Below are 23204 nucleotides of genomic sequence, written 5' to 3'. Positions count from 1 at the left end.
AATTTATTGGATGCATTGTGGGACTGGTCAGTTTGTAGGTCAGCAGGGATGGGGTGATAGGTGAGTGGGACTCAGTGCGGGATGGGATACAGGCAGCAGAGTTTTGGATGAGCTGAAGTTTCCAGAGTGTGGAGGATGAGAGGCCAGCCAGGAAAGCATGAAACAGTCAGATCTGGAAGTGGCAAAAGCGTGGATAAGTGTTTCAGCAGCAGATGCGCTGAACCATAGTGGAGGCGGTCGATGTTCAGGAGATGGAAGGATGCGGTCCTTGTGCTGGAGAGGATACAGGGTCAGTGGCTCGGGTCAGGGTCATATAGTTTGCCAAGGTTGCGAATAGTCGTGTTGAACCTGAGACAATGACCGGGGAGGGGGATGGAATCGATGGCATGGGTACAGGGTTCATGGTGGGTTCAAGATTATGGCTCTGGCCTTCTCAGTGTTGCAGACCAGTGGATGTCAGACAAGCAGTCTTTCAAAAATCCAACAGCGTAGACCTTCAACATTGGGATCAATCTTGTGGCTCTTTTCTGCACTGCCCTCAATGCCTGGACGTGTCCCTTGTGCCTTGGTGAGTAGAAATACATTCAGTGTAGAAGATGTGCTGTGAGCAAACCATACAGTTTGATCATGACATCCTCTCAAGATGCATATGGATAAATGAATTGAGATGGATTAAATAGTCTTCCTCACCCCTAATTCTCTTGTGACCATTCCATTGTTCCTTCAAGTGACCCTCTTACCCTAACGACTAGACTGGCCCTAGATACCATTTTACAGAAATCAGTTTTGGCCAATCAGACATTTGCCAAGATTTGTGCTTGGGTGAGCACACTGCAAAAATGGTGGAGTGCGATTTGTGTTTTGGACTGGATAAATCACCAGATTCGGATGAAATGTATCCCAGGCTGTTAAAAGAAGCGAGGGAGGAAATAGCGGAGGCTTTAAAAATCATTTTCCAAACTTCACTGGATACAGGCATAGAGCCGGAGGATTGGAGGACTGCTAACGTTCTACGTTTAAAAAGGAAGTGAAGGATAGACTGAGTATTTACAGGCCTGTCAGCCTAACCACGGTGGTGGGCAAATTATTGGAAACAATTCTGAGGGACAGGATAAACTGTCACTCAGAAAGGTACGGACTAATCAAGGACAGTCAGCATGGATTTGTTAAGGGGAGGCCATGTCTGACTAACTTGATTGAGTTTTTTCGATGAGGGTAGCGCAATTGATGTAGTCTACATGGATTTTAGCAAGGCTTTTGTCAAGGTCCCACATGGCAGATTAGTCAAAAAAGTAAAAGCCCATGGGATTCAACGGAATGTGGCAAATTGGATCCAAAATTGGCTCTGTGGCAGGAAGCAAAGGGTAATGGTCGACGGGTATTTTTACGGCTAGAAGGCTGTTTCCAGTGGGGTCCCGCAAGGGTCAGTACTAGGTCCCTTGCTTTTTATGATATATATTAATGATTTGGGCGTGAATGTGGGGGCATGATCAAGAAGTTTGCAGAGGATACAAAAATTGGCCATGTTGTTGATAGGGAGGAGGAAAGCTGTAGACTAGGAAGATATAATGGACAAGTCAGATGGGCAGAAAAGTGGCAAATGGAGTTCAATCCAGAGAAGTGTGAGGTAATGCATTTGGGGAGAACAAACAAGGCAAGGGAATGCACAATAAATGTGAGGATACTGAAAGATGTAGAGAAAGTGAGAAACCTTGGAGTGCATGTCCACAGATCCCTGAAGGTAGCAGGACAGGTAGATAAGGTGGTTAAGAAGGCATATGGAATGCTTTCCTTTATTAGCCGTGGCATAGATATAAAAGCAGGGATGTTATGCTGGAACTGTATAAAACACTAGTTAGGCCACAGCTTGTGTACTGCGCACAGTTCTGGTCACCACATTACGGGAAGGATGTGATTGCACTGGAGAGGGTGCAGAGGAGATTTATGAGGATGTTGCCAGGACTGGAGAATTTTAGCTATGATGACAGATTGGATAGGCTGGAACAGAGAAGGCTGAGGGGTGATTTGTTTGATGTGTACAAAATTATGAGGGGCCGAGATAGAGTGGATAAGAAGGACCTATTACCCTTAGCGGAGCGGTCAATACCAGGGGCATAGATTTAAAGTGATTGGTAGAAGGATTAGAGCGGAAATGCAGAAAGTTTTTTTCACCCAGATGGTGGTGGGGGTCTGGAACTCACTGCCTGAGAGGGTGGTAGAGACAGAAACCCTCAACTCATTTAAAAAATACCTGGATGTGCACCTGAAGAGCCGTGACCTGCAGGACTACGGACCAAATGCGGGAAAGTGGGATTTGGCTGGGTGACTTGTTTCTCAGCCGGCGCAGAGACCATGGACTGAATGGCCTCCTTCTGTGCCGCAAATTTTCTATGATTCTATGATTCAATCAGAATCATATAATGAGGACCACTCTTGGCGTCAGATACACAAGTCAATGGGAATGTTTGTGCTGCTACTGGGCTTAAAGGGGCAGCGCATTAAAAAGTGTAAATTGCAGCAGCTCTAAATGCTGTTCAGCAGATGTCTGGTAAGCCAGCAGAACAATTAAGATTCTCCAGGTTCAGAGATGTGGCAGTGGAAGCGCTTCTTACTGATGTTAGGCAGAGGAGGGAGGCATTATTTGGAACCCTAAGATAGCATTCCACAAGGAAAGTGCCACAGTATTGCAGTGGCGCAGGGGTGGTGGTGGTGAGGGGAGGTGGTGTGGTGGGGGTGGTGTTGGGGAGCAAGGGAATTATTGCCAAGTCCACAGTGCAGTTTGATTGAAAGCTGTGGCTCACTGCTCTAATCAGATGTGACAAGGTAAAAGGAGCTAGTCACAACTTAACATGTATTCAACTAAGAATGTTTGCAACTTACAGTCACCTCCTCCTCACTGTGTTGACGTGCTTCAATAGCTCTCCATTAATGCCCACAGGATATTCCACAGACTTTTACACCCTATTATTCCTCTGCAAGTAAGCTGCCACTCACATTTTATGTTCTTTCACCCCACTGACAGCCTCACATGGTCTGTAATTGCTTGGTTCATTCACCTGTTATCACCCTCATTATGGTCTGCCTGCATGCTGATACCTGGGTTTGACTGCATCTCCTGCCAACTAGAGGTCATTCTCAACCTAGCATTCTTTTTAAAGAAGACAGCCCATAACACCAGAGCAACACTGAGCATCAGTGGTGGCCCTCGCCCACATCCAACTTCTCATCCCCTTCAAGCAGGAACATTTGGATCTCTTAGGGAGGGCTGCACGAGGGGGACCGCCTCCAGTCACAACTTCCCATCTCATGAACCATCTCAGGCTGCAATGAACTATTGAAAGTATCAACAAATTCCTCACATAAGACGTTTGCCATTTCCTTCAGCACTCTAGAAAAATATATATATATATTAATGATCTGGACTTGAATATAGAGGGTATAATTTCAAAGTTTGCAGATGACATGAAGTTCGGAAATGTGGTAAACAATGTGGAGGATAGTAACAGACTTCAGAAGGACACAGGCAGACTGGTGAAATGGGCAGACACATGGCAGATGAAATTTAATGCAGAGAAGTGTGAAGTGATACATTTTGGTGGGGAGAATGAGGAGAGGCAATACAAACTAAATGGTACAATTTTCAAGGGGATGCAGGAACAGAGAGACTTGGGGGTGTATATTCACAAACATTTGAAGGTGGCAAGTTGAGAAGCATATGGGATCCTGGGTTTATTAATAGATAGGGCAGAATTTGGACCTCGAGCGGGGAAGAGAGCGGGGGGAAGATTTTTGGATGCAAAACCCGGAAGCTAAGTTGGCAACCTTGATGAGGTCAACAAATTTTACTTGCAGCCAGCCAATTGCAGGGGTTCTGTCGGCCAGGTGAGCTTGTTGGGCCTGGATGAAGCACTCCTGCTCCTCTGGGCCCACAAGCAGTGCAATAAAGTCACTCACCTCATGGATCCGGCCCCTCTCACCTGCTTTCACCTGATGTGAATCGGAAGCAATGGGAAACCCGAACAGGTAAGGTTAAATTCATTTAAGTTTTCCAATACACAAACAATTAATTACCTCAAGTATCTCAATGAGGTACATTGTCCCTTTAAGTATTGGCCCGCCGGCTTTAAGTGGGGCGGGACTTCCTGGTGTCTGTTGTGCACACGCCTGCAAACCTGCCTTGGTTAAACCCAGAAGTGGGCGGGTTGGAGCTGGGATGCGGTCCCACTCCAAAAAGCTGTTATTTTAACTTCCCACCCGCCCCTAACGCTTCTGTTTTTGGGGGTTAAAATTACTCCCATAGAGTACAAAAGCAAGAAAGTTATGCTAAACCTTTGTAAAACACTGGATGATAGAACCATAGAAAATTTACCACACAGAAGGAGGCCATTCGGGCCATCATGTCCACACCGGCCGAAAATGAGCCACCCAGCCTAATCCCACTTTCCAGCACTTGGTCCGTAGCCTTGTAGATCACGGCACTTCAGGTGCACATCCAGGTACTTTTCAAATGAGTTGAGGATTTCTGCCTCTACCACCCTTTCAGACAGTGAGCATCAGACCCCTACCACCCTCTGGGTGCAAAAACTTTTCCTCAACTCCCCTCTAATCCTTCTACCAATTATTTTAAATCTATGCCCTCTGGTTATTGACCTCTCTACGAAGAGTAATATCCACTCTATCTAGGCCCCTCGTAATTTTGTACACCTCAATTAAATCAGCCCTCAGCCTCCTCTTTTCCAAAGAGAACAACACCAGCCTATCCAATCTTTCCTCATAGCTAAAATTCTCCAGGCCTGGCAATATCCTCATAAATCTCCTCTGTACCCTCTCTAGTGCAATTACATCCTTCCTGTAATGTGGTGACCTGAACTGTAGACAGTACTCACTATCAACCACATTGCCAACCTTTGTATCATCTGCAAACTTCTTAATCATGCCCCCTACATTTAAGTCCAAATCATTAATATATATCACAAAAAGCAAGGGACCTATTTCTGACCCCTGCAGAACCCCACTGGAAACAGCCTTCCAGTCACAAAAATACCTGTCGACCATTACCCTTTGCTTCCTGCCATTGAGCCAATTTTGGATCCAACTTGCCACTCTCCGTTGGATTCCATGGGCTTGTACTTTTTTGACCAGTCTGCCATGTGGGACCTTGTCAAAAGCCTTGCTAAAATCCATGTAGACCACATCAAATGTACTACCCTCATCGACCCTCCTTGTTACCTCCTCTAAAAATTCAATCAAGTTAGTCAGACACAACCTTCCCTTAACAAATCCATGCTGACTATCCTTGATTAGTCCATGCCTTTCTAAGTGATGGTTTATCCTGTCCCTCAGAATTGATTCCAATAATTTCCCACCACCAAGGTCAGACTGACTGGCCTGTAATTACTCCATCTATCCCTCGCTCCCTTTTTAAACAATGGTACAATGTTAGCAGTCTTCCAATCCTCCGGCACCACACCTGTATCCAGTGAGGATTAGAAAATGATGGTCAGAGCCTCTGCTATTTCCTCCCTGGCTTCTTTTAACAGCCTGGGATACATTTCATCCGGCCCTGGTGATTTATCTACTTTCTAAAGATGCTAATCCTCTTAATACTTCCTCTTTCACTAAGTTTATCCCATCCAATATTTCACATTCCTCCTCTTTAACTACAATGTCTGCTTCGTCCCCCTCTTTTGTGAAGACGAAGCAAAGTATTCATTAAGAACCATACCCACATCTTCCGCCTCCACACCTAGGTTACCTTTTTGGTCTCTAATAGGCCCTACTCTTTCCTTAGTTATCCTTTTGCCCTTAATGTATTTATAAAACATCTTTGGGTTTTCCTTGATTTTACTTGCCAATATTTTCTCATGCCCTCTCTTTGCTTTCCTAATTTCCTTTTTAATTTCACCCCTGCACTTTCTATACTCCTCTAGGCTTTCTGTAATATTGAGTTTTCGGTGTCTGATATAAGCTTTCCTTTTTTGCCTTATCTTACCCTGTACGCTCCTTGACATCCAGGGGCCTCTAGATTTGGCAGCCCCACCCTTTTTCTTTGTGGGAACATATTTGCTCTGAACCCTCACTATCTCCCCTTTGAATGCCTCCCACTCCTCTGACATTGTAGCTGTTTCCAGTCCACTTTTGCTAAATCACTTCTTAGCTTAGTAAAATTTGCCTTTCCCCAACTGAGAACTTTGACTCCTGTTCTATCTTTGTCCTTTTCCATAACTATGCTAAAACTAACTGAATTATGATCACTACTACCAAAATGCTTTCCCACTGATACTCCTTCCACCTGCCCAGCCTCATTTCCTAAAACTACATCCAGAACTGCCCCTCTCTTGTTGGGCTTGCTACGTACTGGCTAAAAAAGTTCTCCTGAATGCAATTTAAGAATTTTGTGCCCTGCATACCCTTCACACTGTTTGTGTCCCAGTTAATATTAGGGTAGTTGAAATCCCCTACTATTACTGCCCTCCTGTTTTTGCACTTCTCAGAAATTTGCCTACATATTTGCTCATCTATCTCCCTCTGACTGTTTGGGGGTCTATAGTACACTCCCAATAGTGTGTCTGCCCCTTTTTTGTTCCTTAGCTCAACCCATATGGCCTCATTTGATGATCCTTCTAACATATCATCCCTCCTCACAGCTGTAATTGTTTCTTTAACCATAATTGCCACCCCCCCCCTCCTTTTTAATCCCCTTCGCTATCTCATCTGAAAACCCTGTAACCAGGAATGCTGAGCTACCTTTCCTGATCCTCTTTAAGCCATGTTTCTGTAATAGCTAAGATATCATACTGTATCATAGATTACCTCTAATTTACTAATTTTATCTAGACACGCACCCTGTAAAACTATCCTACTGCCTTCAGAAGCGAAAACAGAAAATATTAATTTAGCTGATCAGTCATTTTCTTGTCCTTTATAACCTGTGCTGTCACATTTTCTAAAGGTCCCATCTGTTTGTTAATTAATCGTTTTCTCCTAACGGGACCCAAATCCTTATTATTTCCAACTATCCTTTTTTAAACGGCATATTTGCTTTCATTACTTTTTATTTCATTTTCTTTGACTGCTGAGCAACATTTTACCTGATGATACTCAATGAGAGATCCAATTAGGGTATTGGTGTATCAAGCAGTGTTTGTGGTGTTGAGTTAATGTATATCAGAGTGTTACATTGGCTGGCTACTGTATGTCACAATGAGTTAGATGTAGTATATATTTCTCTTATTGCTGTTTGTGAGACCTTGCTGTGCACAAATTGGCTGCTGCAATATCCTACATTACGACAGTGACTATACTTCAAAAGTATTTTATTGGCTGTGAAGCCAAGATGTCTTGAGGTCATGAAAGGCACAATAAAAATACAAGTTCTTTCTTTCCATATTAACCATTCTAAAACAATGAAAGTTGAAATGAAGACTGATTGTATTTTTACAGTAACTGGTTTGCTTCAGTCTGATGATACTGGTTTTGGTTTTTAGGAATTATCAAGCAGCAGAAAGATCAAGGTAAGATCATTTCTTCCCACTTTCTCATTTCTCACTCCCTTGTCCCAGTTCTGTGTCATCCTGCAGAAGGAGCAACGAGCAGGACTTTTGGAGGGTGGGTAAAGTGCAAGTGTGCATTAATTAATTTTTTTTAATGACAGAATCATTCTTAGTCCAATGGGGACTTTGCAACCAGAATGCTGCTCAGACACATCAGTAGCATTATGGCGTGGCTGACACATTTGTTGAGTATATTCAAGACTGAAATCGATAGATATTTGGACACTAAGGGAATCAAGGGATATAGGGATAGGTCAGGAAAGTGGAATTGAGGTAGATCAGCCATGATATTATTGAATGGCGGAGCAGTCTCAACGGGCCATATGGCCTACTCCCGCTCCTACTTCTTTTGTTCTTATGTTCTTATTTAAGTACAACTTGGGGGCCTAATCAACAAATTGTGTGCCTGTTCCCCCCAATGTTGGGCCTGCTGAGCATCACGGGCACATTGCAGGACTCAAGCCTCTGTTGCCTCATTTTCCAGGGATGACTTTAAGGCCTACGCCATTTCCTTTTCGGTCCGGTTATGCACCGGAGAATGTTAAAATAAGACATCATTGCCGTTTGCTGTAAACTGATTTCAATAGGTGGCTTGTTCCTACGTAACATGCTAATTTATATTTCTAGAGCTGACAATCAAGTTAATCAACAGAAGTGAGTTATTTCCTATTTCATTTATTATCTTATTTTCCAGTTTCCACTCCCTTTTCCCAGTTCCACCTCTAGTTGAGAGAACAGCCAGTCATCATAATGTGTTGTGAATTTTAGTATTAACTGGCTGCAGTAACTGGTTTGCTACAAGTATGAGAAAATAGAAATACAAAGAAATACTTGAAAAATTGAGGCTGTTTCATTACAACAGAGGTGATTATGGGGTGATTTGATTGAGGTGTTTAAAATTATGAAGGGTTGGGACAGAGTAGATAGAAACAGATTGCTTCCTGTAGTTGAGGGGCCTAGAATGAGCAGACAGAAATATAAGATTAAATGTAAGGGATAAAGGTCAGAAAAAAGGAGAAACCTTTTTACACACCTTTTTCGAGGCTATGGAATGCACTACCGGAGATAGTGATTGAAGCAGAGGTGCCAGTTTTATGCCTGGGCGGCAACTTGAAAATCTACCCCAGTGATTCTTCACTGTGGCTCCTTGATTCCCAGAATATGAAGCCTATTACGCCACAGTGTAGATGCTGCAACTTTTTTATAGCACTGGCGACCTGCTTCTGAATAACACCTGCAAATATTAACATACTCCAGTGGCCCCCTGTAAATATTAGCACATCCCTGGGAACCCCCTTTAAGTAGTAACACTCCTGGAGACTCCATTTGAATGTCCATAAGACAGTGTTAGCTACCCAAAGGAAAACAGAGCTAGTGTTGTAGAAATATGTAATAGGAGAGACATAATATTCTGGTTAGTCAACAAATAAAGATAAATTCAGCAATTTGACAACAGACAGACCAACATTTGACCTCAGAGACTCCCTAGATTTCAAGAACCCACTTTGAAAACCCACATTTCACAAAATATTGCAACAATGGTAACTAATTATTAGGTTTATACATGCGTTGAGTCCTGTTATGTTAAATGTGAAACAGCAAAAAGCACTGGCTGCCCCAGAGAGCAATCCAGTCACTGGTACTATAAAGTGGTGCGAGTGCAGTGACATGGAGCTACTGTCCTTTCTATGAAATATAAGAAATAGGAGCAGGAGTAGGCCAAACGGCCCCTCGAGCCTGCTCCACCATTCAATAAGATCACGGCTGATCTTCGATCTCAACTCCACTTTCCCACCTGATCCCCATATCCCTTGATTCCCTTAGAATCCAAAAATCTATCTATCTCAGCCTTGAATATACTCAATAGCTCAGCATTCACAGCCCTTTGGGGTAAAGGATTCCAAAGATTCACAAGCCTCTGAGTGAAGAAATTCCTCCTCATCTCAGTCTTAAATGGCCGACCCCTTTTCTGAGACTATGCCCCCTAGTTCTAGACTGTCCAACCAGGGGAAACAACCACTCAGCATCTAGCAGGTCAAACCCCCTCACAATCTTATATGTTTCAATTAGATCACCTCTCATTCTTCTAAACTCCAGAGAGTATAGGCCCATTTTACTCAATCTCTCATCCCAAGAATCAATCTAGTGAATCTTCATTGGACCGCATCTAAGGCAAGTATATCCATCCTTAGATAAGGAGACCAAAACTGGGCACAGTACTCCAGGTGTGGTCTCACCAAAGCCCTGATCAATTGTAGCAAGACTTCCTTACTCTTGTACTCCAATGCCCTCGCAATAAAGGCTAACATTTCATTTGCCTTCCTAAATGTTTGCTGAACCTGCATGCTAACTTTCTGTACTTCTTGTATGAGGATATCCGTTTCTGACCATTTAAAAAATATTCTGCTTTTCTATTCTTCCTACCAAAGTGAATAACCTCACATTTCCCCACATTATACTCCATCTTCCACCTTCTTGCCCAATCACTTAACCTGTCTATATCCCTTTGCAGAATCTTTGTGTCCTCCTCACTGCTTACTTTCCCACCTACCTTTGTATCATCAGCAATCTTGGATACATTACACACGGTCCCTTCATCCAAGTCATTAATATAGATTGTAAATAGATGAGTCCCAAGCACTGATCCTTGCGGCACCCCACAAGTTACAGCTTGCCAAACTGAAAATGACCCGTTTATTCCTACTCTCTGTTTTCTGTCCGTTAACCAATCCTCTATCAATGCTAATATGTTACCCCCAACCCCATAAACCTTTTCCTTACATAACAACCTTTTCTGTGGCACCTTATCGAATGCCTTTTGAAAATCCAAATATACTACATCCACTGGTTCCCCTTTAGCTACCCTGCTACTTACATCCTCAAAGAACTCTAATAAATTTGATAAACACGATTTCCCTTTCATAAAACAATGTTGACTGTGCCTAATCAAATTATGATTTTCTAAGTGCTCTGTTAATACTTCCTTAATAATGGATTCCAGCATTTTTCCGACGACTGATGTCAGGCTAACTGGCCTGTAGTTCCCTGTTTTCCCTCTCCCTCCTTTTTTGAATAGTGGTGTTGCATTTGCTACCTTCCAATCCGCTGGGACCATTCCAGAATCTAGGGAATTTTGGAAGATCATAACCAATGCATCCACTATCTCGGCAGCCATCTCTTTTAGAACCCCCGGATGAAGGCCATCACGTCCAGGGGATTTTTGGCTTTTAGTCCCATTAGTTTGTCTAGTACTTTTTATCTACTGATATTAATTGCTTTAATTTCCTCACTCTCATTCGCCCCTTGGTTCCACATTATTTTTGGTATGCTTTTTGTGTCTTCTACTGTGAAGACAGATACAAAATATTTGTTTAACGTCTCTGCCATTTCCTTATTCCCCATTATAATTTCTCCTGTCTCAGCCTCTAAGGGACCAACGTTTACTTTTGCAACTCTCTTCCTTTTTACACACTTGTGGAAGCTCTTATAATCTGTTTTTATATTTCTTGTTAGTTTACTCTCATATTCAATTTTCTCCCTTTTTATCAATTTTTTGGTCATCCTTTGCTGGTTTCTAAAACTTTCCAATCCTCAGGCTTACTACAACATTATAAGCCTCTTCTTATAATTTAGTACTATCCTTAACTTCTTTAGTTAGCCACAGATGGATCGCTTTTCCCGTGGAGTTTTTATTTTTCAGTGGAATATATATTCGTTGAAAATTCTGAAATATTTCTCTAAATGTCTGCTACTTCTTATCTACCGTCATATCCTTTAATCTAATTTCCCAATCTACCTTAGCCAACTCACCCCCTCATACCTATGTAATTGGTTTTATTCAAGTTTAAGACTCTAGTTTCAGACTTAAGTAAGTCACTCTCAAACTCAATGTGAAATTCTGTCATATTATGATCACTCTTCCCTAGAGGATCCTTTACTAATTAACCCTGTCTCATTACACAATACAAGATCTAAAATAGCCTGTTCCCTAGTTGGTTCCACATTCTAGGAAACTGTCTCGAATGCATTCCATGAACTTATCCTCCAGACTACCTTTACCAATTTGATTTGCCCACTCTATATGAAGATTAAAGTCCCCCATGATTATTGCATTACCTTTGTTACAATCCTCTATTATCTCTTGATTAATACTCTGTCCAACATTATAGCTACTGTTAGGGGGCCTATAAACAAACTCCCACCAGTGTTTTTTGCCCCTTGTTATTTCTTATCTCCACTCATACTGATTCTACTTCCTGATCTTCCGAGCCAAGATCCTTTCTCACTACTGCCCTTATGTCATCCTTTATTATCAGGGCTACCGTCCCCCACCCACTTCCTTTTCCATTCTGCCTGTCTTTCCGAAACGGCAAGTACCCTGGAATATTTAGTTCCCAACCTTGGTCACCTTGCAACCACGACTCTGCAATGGCTATTAGATCAAACCCATTTATCTTTATTTATGCCACTAATTCGCTTATCTTGTTTTAATGCTTCGTGCATTCAGATAAAGAGCCTTGAATTTTAACTTTTTAGCATTATTCCCTGCTTTGACCTTATTCGTTGATGCACTATTTCTGTTAAACTCTCTGTCTCTTCCTGTCACACTCTGCTTATCTTTACCCAAATCCCTACACTGCTATATTGCCTTGTCTTTTCTCTTTAGATTTCTAAATTTACCCTCACCTGACCCCTCCCTCCCTCCCCCCCACTTTATAGTTTACAGCCTTATCTACAGCCCTAGTTATTCAATTTGCCAGGACACTGATCCCAGCCCGGTTAAAGTAGAGCCCAACCCAAAGGAACAGTTCCCTCGTTCCCCAGCAATGATGCCACTGCCCCATGAATCAGAACCCCTTCCTCCCACACCACTTTTCGAGCCACGCATTTAACTCTCTGATCTGTTTGACCCTATGCCAATTTGTGCATGGCTCAGGTAGTAATCCAGAGATTATTACCTTTGAGGTTCTGTTTATTAATTTAGATCCTAGCTTCTCGTACTCCATCAGCAGAACCTCATTCTTATTTCTACCTATGTCATTGGTTCCAACATGGACCACGACAACTGGATCCACCCCTCATGCTCCAAGTTCTTGTCCAGCCTCGAGGAGATGTTCTTAACCCTGGCACCAGGCAGGCAACACAGCCTTCAGGACTCTCGGTCGGGGCTACAGAGAACAGCATCTATCCCCCTGACTATACGATACCCTATCACTACCATATTCCTTGTTACTCCACCCACTTGAATGGCCCCCTGTGCCACGATGCCGTGGTCAGTTTGCCCATCCTCCCTGCAGTCCTTGTTCTCATCCATACAGATAGCTAGTACCTTGTACCTGTTGGACAAGGTCAAGGGTTGAGGCTCCTTCATCATTCATCCTGGGTCCCCATACCTGCCTGACTCGCAGTTACCCCCTCCTGCCCCTGACCACTGACTAACTCTAAAGTACGAATTAACCTAATGGGGGCGTGACTGCCTTCTGGACCAAAGTGTCCAGGTAACTCTCCCCCTCCCTGATGCATCGCAGTGTCTGCAGCTCGGACTCCAGCTCAACAGCTCTGAGCCAAAGTTCCTTGAGTGCAGACACCTTACTGCTTGGGATCTCACTGGTCTCCACAAACTCCCACATGCTGCAGTTATGACGTACCACCTGTCCTGCCACCCTTATCTAACCTTGTTTTATTTAATTCGTTTTTATTCAATCGATTATTTATAGTTTTATTAATTAATTTGTTAATCTAGTTTAAGTTATTAATTTAATAAATTAATAGCAGTTTTATTCTCCCAGCTCTTAATTTAACCCACAGCCCTACCTTAGAGAGCAAAAAAAGGCTGTAATACTTACCAGCCAATCACCTACCTGCTGTCCTGTGACGTGATGAGATATTAAAGTCTTTTTTGTCGATCTTTTTACTGATAAAAATTTCAAAACACCAGTTGTGAAGTGAGCCCAGTAATGCTGGGACCAATATCCCATTGTTCTTTCAGGAGACCCTCTAACCCAAACTAATAGACTGTCATTTTTAAATTCCTTCTCGGGATGTGATCGTCACTGGAAAGGCCGGCATTTATCGCCCATTCCTAGTTCCCTGAGATATTGTAACCATTTTACTGCAGCCAGTTTGAGCAAATCAGATATTGTCTCAACGTGAAACCAAATAACAATCAGCAACATGGAACCTGACAGGGCTCAGCTGAGTTTATTTGGGGTACTGTGGTGCATCAGGTAGTGTTTATGGTGAGGGACTGGTGTATATTGTACTGTTGAATTGAGGGATGGGTGATATCAGAGTGGTACATTGTTAGGAGGGGCAGTCTATCGGAATGCTAAAGTGAGGACCTACAGTGAGTGTATCTTATACAGTATTATAATGTGGGTTTGCTGTGCGTGGGATTGTGATATATAAGAGATTCTTATACTCAGTAGCATATTCCATATTGGCAGGCTGGTGTTTCTGTTGCTGATAATGAAGCACTATGTATGCATGCACACAATAATATATTGGATATTGAGAGGTCAGCCCACGCGCATAATTTGCTTGCTCACAAAGCATAAAGTGCTACAAAATAGACTTGTTAACAAAATTCAAGCCCGTGGGATTCAATTGAAAATTCAAGCCGATGACACAAAGATTAGTGGCATAGTAAGTAGTGTAGATGGGAGCATAAAATTACAAAGAGACATTGATAGATTAAGTGAGTGGGCAAAACTGTGGCAGATGGATTTCAACTCAGATAAGTGTGAGGTCATTCATTTTGGACCAAAAAAGGATAGATCTGAGAATGTTTTAAATTGTGAAAAGCTAGGAACAGTGGAAGTCCAAAGAGACTTATGGGTCCCTGTACTCAGATCGCTAAAATGTAGTGGTCAGATACAAAAAATAATCAAAAAGACTAATGGAATGTTAGCCTTTATATCTAAAGGCTTCGAATATAAAGGAGAGAAAGTTTTGCTACAGCTATACAAAGCCCTGGTTAGACCATATCTGAAGTACTGTGTACAGTTCTAGACACCACACCTTAGAAAGGATATATTGGCCTTGGAAGGTGTGTGGTGCAGATTCACCAGAATGTTACCAGGGCTCCAAAGGTTAAATTATGAAGGGAGATTACATAAACTAGGGTTGTATTCCCTGGAATATAGAAGGCTAAGGGGTAATTTGATTGAGGCTTTTAGAATTTTGAAAGGAGTTGATAGGGTAGATAGAGAGAAACGTTTTCCGCCAGTGAGGGAGTCTAGGACAAACGGGTATAACCTTAAAATCAGACCCAGGCCTTTCAGGAGAGGAGTTAGGAAACATTTCTTCACACAAAGGGTGGTAGACGTGTGGAACTGTCTCCCACAAAAAGCAGTAGATGCTAGCTCAATTAATAATTTTAAATCTGAGATCGAATGATGTTTGCTAGCCTAGGGTATTAAGGGGTATGAAGCCAAGGCAGGTAATTGGAGTTAGGACACAGATCAGCCATGATCTCATTGAATGGCGCAACAGGCTCGAGGGACTGAATGGCCTACTCCTGTTCCTATTTTCTTATTAATGGGGCAGTGGAAATGTGGATACGAAATTAGCTAAGAATCAGAAAGTAGAGAGTTGTGGTGAACGGTTGTTTTTCAGACTGGAGAGAAGTATACAGTGGTGTCCCCCAGGGGTCGGTATTACGACCACTGCTCTTTTTGATATATATTAATGACCTAGACTTGGATATGGGGGGCACAATTTCAAAGTTTGCAGGTAACACAAAGCTTGGAAATGTAGGAAACAGTGAGGATAGTAGCAGGCTTCAGAAGGACATAGACAGACTGGTGAAATGGGCAGACATATGGCAGATGGAATTTAATGCAGAGAAGTATGAAGTGAAGCATTTTGGAAGGAAAAATGAGGAGATGCAATATTAATTAAATGGTACAATTTTAAAAGGGGTACAGGGACATGTAGACATATCTTTGAAGGTGGCAGGACAAGTTGAAACAGCTGTTAAAAAGCATCCTTGGCTTTATAAATAGAGGCATAGAGTACAAAAACAAGGAAGTTATGGTAACCTTTCGAAATCATTGGTTGGGCCTCAGCTGGAGTATTGTACCCAATTCTGGGCACCACACTTTAGGAAAGAGTGCCAAGGCCTTTGAGAGGGTACAGAGGAGATTTACCAAAATGGTACCAGGGAATGACGTCAATTATGTGGAGGAACTAGAGAAGCTGTGATTGTTATCCTTAGAGCAGAGACGTCTAAGGGGTGCTTTAATAGAGGTGTTCAAAATTATGAGGGGTTTTGATAGAGTAGATAGAGAGAAACTGTTTCCACTGGCAGAAAGGTCAGTAACCAGAAGACACAGATTTAAGATAATTGGCAAAAAAATCCAGGGGGATGAGGAGAATTTTTTTTATACGGTAAGTTGTCATGATCTGGAATGCACTGCCTGAAAGGGTGGTGAAAGCAGATTCAACAATAACTTTCAAAAAGGACAGATACTTGAAAAGGAGAACTTTGCAGGGCTATGGGGAAAGAGCAGGGGAGTGGGACTAATTCGATAGAAACATAGAAACATAGAAAATAGGAGCAAGAGTAGGCCATTCGGCCCTTCAGGCCTGCTCCGCCATTCAAAATGATCATGGCTGATCGTCTAACTCACTACTCTGTTCCTGCTTTTTCCCCATATCCCTTGATCCCTTTAGCATAAAGAAATATATCTATCTCCATCTTGAATACATCTAATGACTTGGCCTCCACTGCCTTCTGTGGTAGAGAATTCCACAGGTTCACCACCCTCTGAGTGAAGAAATTTCTCCTCATCTCGGTTCTAAATGGCATACCCCATTTCCTGAGACTGTGACCCCTGGTTCTGGACTCCCCAGCCATCGGGAACATCCTCCCTACATCTAGTCTGTCTAGTCCTGTTAGAATTTTATATGTTTCGATGAGATCACCTCCCATTCTTCTAAACTCGAGTGAATATAGGCCTAGTCGACCCAATCTCTCCTCATACGTCAGTCTTGCCATCCCAGGAATCAGTCTGGTAAACCTTTGTTGCACTCCCTCCATGGCAAGGACATCCTTCCTCAGATAAGGAGACCAAAACTGCACACAATACTCCAGATGTGGTCTCACCAAGGCCCTGTATAACTGCAGTAAGACATCCCTGCTCCTGTACTCAAATCCTCATGCAATGAAGGCCAACATACCATTCGCCTTCCTAACTGCTTGCTGCACCTGAATGCTCGCTTTCAGCGACTGGTGTACAAGGACACCCAGGTCTCGTTGCACCTCCCCTTTTCCCAATCTATCACCATTCAGATAATAATCTGCCTTTCTGTTTTTACAATCAAAGTGGATAACCTCACATTTATCCTCGTTATACTGCATCTGCCATGTTCTTACCCACTCACCCAACTTGTCCAAATCACATTGGAGCCTCTTTGCATCCTCCTCACAGCTTTGTGTCATCTGCAAACTTGGAAATGTTACATTTAGTTCCCTCATCCAAATCATTGATATATATTGTGAATAGCTGGGGCCGAAGCACTGATCCCTGCGGTACCCCACTAGTCACTGCCTGCCACCCAGATAAAGACCCGTTTATTCCTATTTTCTATTTCCTGTCTGTCAACCAATTCTCAATCCATGCCAGTATATTCCCCCCAACCCCATGTGCTTTAATTTTGCACACTAACCTCTTGTGTGGGACCTTATCAAAAGCCTTCTGAAAATCCAAGTACACCACATCCACTGGTTCCCCCCTATCTATTCTACTAGTTACATCCTCAAAAAAACTCCAGTAGATTTGTTAAGCATGATTTCCCTTTCATAAACCCATGCTGACTTTGTCCAATCCCATTAATGTCCTCCAAGTGTTCTGTTATCACATCTTTTATGATAGACTCTAGCATTTTCCCCATTACTGATGTTAGGCTAACTGGTCTGTAATTCCCTGCTTTTTCTCTCCCTCCTTTTTTAAATAGTGGGGTTACATTTGCCACCCTTCAATCTGTAGGAACTGTTCCAGAGTCTATAGAATTTTGGAAGATGATCACCAATGCATCCACTATTTCCAGGGCCACTTCCTTTAGTTCTCTGGGATGTAGATTATCAGGCCCTGGGGATTTGTCAGCCTTTAGCCCCATAAATTTCCCTAGCACTATTTTTTTACTAATACTGGTTTCCTTCAGTTCCTCCTCTCACTAGACCCTTGGTTCCCTAACATTTCTGGCAGGTTATTTGTGTCCTCCTTTGTGAAGACAGAACCAAAGTATGTGTTTTAATTGTTCTGCCATTTCTTTGTTCCCCATTATAATTTCCCCCATTTCTGACTGTAAGGGACCTGCATTTGTCTTCACTAATCTTTTTCTCTTGACATATTTATAGAAGCTATTCAAAGCTATTCAAAGAGCCGGCATTGACGTGATGGGCCGATGGCCTCCAGTGCTGTATGATTCTATGATTCTATGAACATGCCTTGAGTGCCAGTGGTCACAATGTCAGCTGCCAGCAGCCTGTGAAGTGATGTTACTGTCCATCGTGTGTCAGGCACTTTCCTCCCGTGGGGAGAAGGACACCGGACAGGTTAGGCACAGGGAGCAAAAGGCACAGGTTCAGGGGGAGGGCAACGACAAGGGTGCCTGAAATTTTAAAATTTTTATGAAAGGATCCCCTATCGCACTCATTCCAATAGGCACTTTGCAGCTAGAGTGCTGCTGAGACACATCAGTCACACATTACGGGGTAGCTGACTCATTTAAGTCGAACTTGGGAGCCTAATAAACCTAGCACAAAAATTGTGTGCCTGTTCCTCTCCCCTTTTGGGCCTGCTGAGCATCACGGGTACATTGCAAGCCTCAAACCTCTGTATCTCATTTTCCAGTGATGGCACTAAGGCCCCTGCTATTGCCTTTCCAGCCCTGTTATGTACCAGAGAGTAATAATGAGACGTCACCCTTGTATTCAAATCGCTCCATGGCCTCGCCCCTCCCTATCTCTGTAACCTCCTCCAGCCCAATAACCCTCCGAGATCCTTGTGCTCCTCCAAGTCTGGCCTCTTGCACTTCTCCGATTTATATCGCTCCACCATTGACCGCCCTGTTGCCCTCAGCTGCCTAGGCCCTGAGCTCTGGAAGTCGCTCCCTAAACCTCTCCGTCTCTCTCCCTTAAAACCTACCTCTTTGACCAAGCTTTTGGCCACCTGTTCTAATATCTCTTTATGTGGCTCAGTGTCACATTTTTGTGTGATAACGCTCCTGTGAAGTGCCTTGGAACTTTTTTACTATGTTAAAGACGCTATATAAATGCAAACTGTTATTGTTGCTGTTGTTTGCTGTAAACTGATTTCAGTAGTTGGTTTATTCCTACCTAACATGCTAATTTTTATTCCTAGAGCTGACAATCAAGTTAATCAACAGAGGTGAGTTATTTCCCATTTTCTTTATTTCTTATTTTCTCATTTTCCACACCCTTTTCCCAATTCCTCCTCTCGTTGAGACAACTGCCAGTCTTCATAATGTGCTGTGAATTTTAGTATTAGAAAATACAAATACAAAGGAAGACTTGAAAAATTGGGACTGCATTCAATAGAAAAGGGGATTATGGGATGATTTGATTGAGGTGTTTAAAATTATGAAGCGATGAGATAGAGTTGGTAGAAACAGATTGCTTCATGTAGTTGAGGGGTTTAGAATGAGGGGACAGAGATAAAAGATTAAATATGGGAGATAAAGGACAGAAAGACGGAGAAACCTTTTTACACAGAGTTGACAGGCTGATTTTAATTTCTAGGTCATACAATGAAGAGAATACTTTACAGTAAGATATTTTAGCTTGTTTGTCTTTTGATTATTTTCTCATTTTTCAGTCCTTGTTCCCAGTTGCCCTTCCTCTTGTAGTTGATCAGCAGGTCAGTCTCACTCTGCCCTGTGAATTGTTCGTACAGTGATGGTGATCTTCCACTTTGCTCCCTGGTTCCCACATTATTAAGCATATCATTCTCCTGTGTAAGGATTTTTTTTAAGAAGATATGGTTTTGAGGCCTATAATTTGAAAGCATTGAAGTGGTAGAAAGTGATGTTTTCCTCACAGACTGCCCTTGGCACTGATATTGCAAAGCATTGTTAGCGCAATAAAGAAGAAAGACCTTCCTTGAAAAGCATCTTTCACATCCTCAGGACGCCCGAAGCACCTTACAGGCAATGATGTATTTTTGAAGCCTAGTCACTATTACCCGTTTTTGATGATGTTGGTTAAAAGGTAAATGTTGGCTAGGACATCAGCATAACACCCCTGCTCTTATTTATATAGTGAAATTGATCTGTTACATCCACCTGAACACACAGTCAGGGCCTCAGTTTAATGTCACAGCCTCAGTAATGCGCTGACATGTCACTCTGGAAAAGATAATCGGACAGAAATGCCCCCACCCCCCTCCCCCCGGATAATTACCCTGCGCACAAATGGTGAAGAGCCCCAATTACTGGGCCTTGAACCTCAATGACATAGAGCCGGCACTGCAGGAGAAGGCCTCACAGGTAAGTGCTGGAGGTTCTAGCTGATGCCGGCGCCGCAGTGGCCCACAGTGCCGGTTGAGGGGGAGGGATCGTGGGCCTCAGGGGGCAGATTACAGGTATCGGGGAGGGATCACAAACCTCGGGAGGGAGGATCGCAATTATCGGGGGACAATCACAAGCCTCGGGGGGGATCGCGGTGCTCTGGGGGGGATCGCGGGACTCGGGGGGATCGCAGGGCTCGGGGGGATCGCGGGACTCAGAGGGGGAGTTGCAGGTCATAAAGGGGGGATCGCAGTCCTCGGGGGGAATGACAAGCCTCGGGAGGGGGGATCGCAATTATCTGGGGACGATCACAAGCCTCGGGGGGGATCGTGGGGCTCCGGGTGGGGGGGATCGCGGGACTCGGGGGGAATTGCAGGGCTCGGGGGGATCGCGGGACTCGGAGGGGGGATTGCAGGTCATAAAGGGGGGATCACAGTCCTCGGGGGGAATCACAAGCCTCGGGAGGGGGGATCGCAATTATCTGGGGACGATCACAAGCCTCGGGGTGGATCGTGGGGCTCGGGGGAATTTGCGGGGCTCGAGGGATTGCTGGACTCGTGGGGGGGATTGCAGGCACGGGGTGGGTGGTGATCGTGGGATTCGAAGGGGGAATCGCAGGCCTCAGAGGAACATTGCAGGCCTTAGTGTTGGGGGGGAACGCAGGCCTTGGAGGGGGGAGCCGGCTACCTCGGTGCAAACCAATATTGCAACGAGGACCTGTAGCAGGCAGTAGGCCTCTTATTTGTATATGCAAACAGCCTTATGCCCACTTCAAGCCTGCGTGGGTAAAGGATGCCTCTTGTTTGTCCTTACCCAATATGGTGGGTGGTGCACTTTTGGTCAGAAAGTGTGCACCTTCCCTGCCTGTTTTTTTGGGGTCTTGGGAGGCCATCTAGTGCCTAAAAAAATGGGTGCTAAGTGACCTAATTTCTAGACCAATGTGTCCTGCAGTGGGGCTTGAACCCATGACCCTCTATTGAGAGAGCTACCACTGAGCCAAGCTATCACAGCAAGCAGTTTTAAAGATGCAAATCTATAATAGTGCAGTCATTATGGAACTGATCTAGTAACCCAGAGGTTGTGAGTTTGTAATCCTAACATAAGACAAACTGTGAAACTAAATTTAATAAATCCGTTAATTTGTGGGCCAGCACCAGAAAAACTGACCATGGGGTGAATTTCCTCAGGATTTTCTGGCTCTGTCACTGTAACTTCAGCAGGTGGTCGGCCAAAGTCTGGTGACTAGAGCACTGTAAAGTTTGATCATTCCCTCCTCTGATGTATATTCTACTGTTATGACGATGTTGTTCAGTAATCTGTTGGTTTTATTGATTGCTGTTCCACATTGGTTGGACGTGTTGAGTCTACTAAGGCACCTAGGTCTCATTCAGCTTCATCCTCAATTATTTCCACACTATTCATGGAATACAAATTTACAATACGTATAGCACGTTACACCTGTCTTCATTAAATTTCATATATCGCTGCTCTTTTTTAAAATTCATTCTCGGGACATGACCATCACTGACAAGCCTAGTTGGTAGTGGGCATCTTTCTTGAACCACGAGCAATTTGATGCACTTCTGAGGGCAGTTAAGTATGAACCACAAACCAGCAGGCGAAGCAGAGAAACCAAAGGTGGTTTCCCTTTTGAAACTGACTACTGAATCACTTCCTCCACTCTTTCAGGTAGTGAATTCCAGATCATAACAACTCGCTGTGTAAAAAAAATTCTCCTCATATCCCCTCTGATTTATTTGCCTATTACCTTAAATCTTGATCGTCTGGTTACCAACCCTTCTGTATTTTAGTTCATAATTTTGAACACTTTTATTAAATTTCCCCTTAACCTCTTCTGCTCTAAGGAGAACAATCCCAGCTACCCTATTATCTCTGCAAAACTGAAGTCCCTCATCCCTGGTATCATTCTAGTAAATCTCCTCTGCACCCTCCAAGGCCTTGACATCCTTCCTAAAGTGTGGTGCCCAGAATTCGACACTCAGCTAAGGACTAACCAGTGATTTATAAAGGTTTGCCATAACTTCCTTACTTTTGTACTCTATGGGGTCAATTTTCGTGTTGCAGCCACCAGCCAGTGGGAGCTGCAAAGGTCCATTTGACAGGTGGGGGTGAAACCCTCACTCATTGCAGGAGGCCACTCTGTCACTTGGACAAAGTTTGGCCTGCACCACCCTCCTCCGAACACTAAAATTCACCAACTTGGAACCTCAACCCCGGTGTGCAGATACATTTACCTACCTTGCGGACCCCCTCAAACGTACATCTTGCGGATGGGGACCACCATAGCTGCAGTCATTACCTCATCAGAGGACGAACAGCATCACCAGCCTCACTAGCCATGCCGACCACCTCAGACACGTGGAGCTCCACAACACAGTGCTGTGACACATCCACCTGTACAGCAGGAGGGAGGGCAACCGCAGAGAGAGATGCGTCGCAGAAGGCACTACCCTCACCACAGGGTCGACAGACTGAGGCTCAGCTTCCTGGGCCTCTCTGAGGAGCAGTGCACACAGAGGCTCAGAGTCACTCGACATGTAGTCGTGGACATCTGCAGCCTCCTTGATGCCGAGCTGCTCCCGGCTGGCCCGAGCACCATCTTCTTACCTGTCGCTGTCAAAGTCACCACTGGCCTCAACTTCTTTTCCTCTGGATCCTTCCAGGGTGCCATGGGGGACATCGCCGGCATCTCTCAGTCGTCTGCACAAAATAGCCCTGCAAATACACCTACACCCACTCTGCAGTGACCCAATGGGCGGCATCAGGTGTGGGTCTTCATGGTGATCCTCAGGAAAGTGAATTATTACACAAACCAGACAAGATTTGCAAACACTTGGCAGTGGTGGTGATAACAAAATTTAATGTGAATGGCAAAACAAACAAATCTAAATGAAAAACATGACATTCCATCATACACCCTTGTGCATCCCCTTTGTGCTCACAAAACCTTCACCTTACATTTACGGGAACCCCTACGTGGTGCTGACCCCTGTGGCTTCATCAGAGGTAGTGGCAGGTTGCTCTTGTCCATGCCCTGACCGATGAGATGCTTTGCACGGACACCCTCTGGGTTTCGGTGCCCGTGAGGGCCCCTCC

At 43.9% G+C, this 23204-nt stretch overlaps 1 protein-coding gene across 1 annotated transcript in view; it reads left to right on the top strand.

Annotated features, from left to right (window-relative positions):
- Positions 1-23204, top strand: part of LOC137300371 (uncharacterized) — a 142433-nt gene that overhangs the window by 3230 nt on the left and 115999 nt on the right. Inside the window, exons 2-3 of the mRNA XM_067969455.1 lie at positions 7488-7514; positions 18923-18949. The gene's annotated coding sequence lies outside the window, so the exon portion shown is untranslated. The remainder of the gene's footprint in view (positions 1-7487; positions 7515-18922; positions 18950-23204) is intronic.

This window comes from Heptranchias perlo, chromosome 31, assembly GCF_035084215.1.
Source record: "Heptranchias perlo isolate sHepPer1 chromosome 31, sHepPer1.hap1, whole genome shotgun sequence".
NCBI classification, from domain to species: Eukaryota; Metazoa; Chordata; class Chondrichthyes; order Hexanchiformes; family Hexanchidae; genus Heptranchias; species Heptranchias perlo.
This window is presented reverse-complemented; position numbering and strand designations above follow the sequence as displayed.